General features: G+C 55.4%; 1 non-coding gene across 1 annotated transcript in view; it reads left to right on the forward strand.

Moving 5' to 3' along the window:
- The first annotated feature begins 1,826 nt into the window (after positions 1 to 1,826).
- LOC121864722 overlaps positions 1,827 to 2,500 on the forward strand; it is a 4,345-nt gene continuing 3,671 nt past the window's right edge. Inside the window, exon 1 of the ribosomal RNA XR_006088645.1 lies at positions 1,827 to 2,500. This exon is cut by the window's right edge and continues 3,671 nt beyond it. This is a non-coding gene — a ribosomal RNA (large subunit ribosomal RNA).

Raw genomic sequence — 2,500 nt, forward strand, 5'->3', positions numbered from 1 at the left:
GTCGCTACTACCGATTGAATGATTTAGTGAGGCCTTCGGACTGGCGCGCTTGGATTGTCGGCCCCGTTGCCCGCGAGGGTTTTCTGGGGTCGTCGCCTCGAGCTGACGGAAAGATGTCCAAACTTGATCATTTAGAGGAAGTAAAAGTCGTAACAAGGTTTCCGTAGGTGAACCTGCGGAAGGATCATTAACAGAGAGAAAGAGAACGGGGCGCTCTTAAAACTACTACTACTCTCCTGATTTGGGCGGTCTCGGGCTCTGCTCTGGCAACTCCAGCAGCGAAAGAGGACAATCCTGGCCCCTGCACCAAAAATAGGTACCACCACGCTGTAGCTGGACCACACTCGGGCGAGAGCGCGAAGACCGGAGGAGGAGGACGGACGGGGCTTTGGACGGCTGCCCGTCTGTTCCTTACTACCGGCGAATAAGCCTCTTGACCCAAAAAGAGTGAAATTCAAGTGTCAAAAAACAAGCCGTCCGGCCAAACCCAAACCACAAACTTGGGCTGAACGTCAATCCTATTGGAGACTCACCTGTGATGAGCACGTAAAAAGACCAAATGGCAAATACACAACTCTTAACGGGGGGATCACTGGCTCGTGGGTCGATGAAGACCGCAGCAAAACCGGCGGTCGGCATACGTGAATCGCAAGAATACCAGATACATCGGATGTTGAACGTATATTGCGGCGGCGGCAGCCATATGAGCTTGTCGCCACGCCCACGAGAGGGTCGAAATATACATCCATCGGCGCTGCGAAGTTCGGTACCGGACTGTTCCCCGGCTACGGTGTAACCCAACCGAGCTCTCCGCCTTAAGCCGACCGCCTACGCTTGCGCGAGGCGTGCCTTTAAAACAAGGCAAAGCCTATCACTAGGCAAGTCCATGGACTTGGCGCACCCATTCACCACAACAGCGCCGGCGAGTTGTCGCTTCAAGAATAAACTGAGGGCGCTCTTTTGCCTGCTGTCCACAGAGACACGAATGGCCGTCAGCCGCTCATGGCTGATGCTGCACATGTTCTAAGAGGCACTCCATCCCACGAAGAGGAAACGAAACCGGGTCGGATATCTTTTAAGTAAGCCCCGCCGGAATTTCGTCTATCACCTCGAAAAGAGTGCTTGGCATGCATTGCAGTGGAACCTAAATTGATGAGTGCGCCTGGGCCCGCAGTCTACCATGTAGTGGTGCAGGCAGAGAGATGAGAATGCTTGGGTGACGCCGTGCTCTTCCTCACGCGCTCCTCCACCTCTCCCACGGTCAGACGCGGTGTGGGCGTTCTCTTTGAGAGTTCGCCACGAGTCCACGTCTATCTCATGACTGGGAGGGAGGCAGGGGGAGTTCTCTCTAAACGCGTTAAAGACGGTGTTGCGCCTCCTAACGGCGCTCGCCGGGATAGAGCACTAGTTCTGCAGCCGGAAAGGCCGCTCACGCCAATTAATACTGCGACTCTCGCTCTCTTTCTCCGGATAAACAAGTGCCACTGCTGTGGCATGCGGGAACGGGGAAAGAGGTCAAAGTTTAAGCGGCAAAGGTGCGGCCGAGTAAGGGCGGAACACGCGCGTATATGCATTAAAACTGTGTGTGTATATGACTCTGCGAGAGATGTTCTGCTGGAACACTTTTCCTATTGGCTATTTACCACTCAATGAGAAGGAACGGAGTCAGGGGTGGGAGTGCCGGCGCCATGGCCGCTGGTACCCCCGCGACAAACCCCTCAAACCTTCCTGCCTGGTAATGTCGGTGGTGAAGAAAGTCGGTGGCAGAGCGTCTTCCGCTTCGTGGTTGGGGAACTTGTTCCCCCTAAGGATGATGAGACCACGATCGACCTCGTAGTAGGAGAGAGCTACCCGCCAAATTTAAGCATATTAATAAGCGGAGGAAAAGAAACCAACAGGGATTCCCTTAGTAAGGGCGACTGAACCGGGAAAAGCCCAGCGCATAACCTCGATGTCTTCGGGCACAAGGGGTGTTGCGTTTCAGAGGGTCCAGCACGCCGTCCCATACCGTCTAAGTCAAGCTTGAAAGCGGCCACTGCCCATGGAGGGTGACAGGCCCGTATGGCGGCGCCCGTGAGGGTACAGATGGGACGGTCGGAAAGGGCCTCTCTGTAGAGTCGGGTTGCTTGAAAGTGCAGCCCAAAGCAGGTGGTAAACTCCATCTAAGGCTAAATATGACCACGAGACCGATAGCGAACAAGTACCGTGAGGGAAAGTTGAAAGAACTTTGAAGAGAGAGTTCAAGAGTACGTGAAACCGTTAAGAGCCAAACGGGTGGAAACTCGAAGGTCGAACTGAGGGGATTCAGCTCGTCGGCTGTCGGCTGGGTGGGGTGTTGTAATTGAGCGACCCAAAAATGTTTGGGCGCGCCCCCACTCACGCTGGCGTCGGCAGGCGTATTTCGCCTCGTAGTAGGTCACCGCGACCCGTTGCCGGGGACGTCGAAGGCCCGGTCGGACTGGTACCTCGCCGCCGACTCTCTCTCCAGCTCGTCTGGGGG

The sequence above is a fragment of the Homarus americanus genome, unplaced genomic scaffold, assembly GCF_018991925.1.
Source record: "Homarus americanus isolate GMGI-L3 unplaced genomic scaffold, GMGI_Hamer_2.0 scaffold43321, whole genome shotgun sequence".
Classification (NCBI taxonomy): domain Eukaryota; kingdom Metazoa; phylum Arthropoda; class Malacostraca; order Decapoda; family Nephropidae; genus Homarus; species Homarus americanus.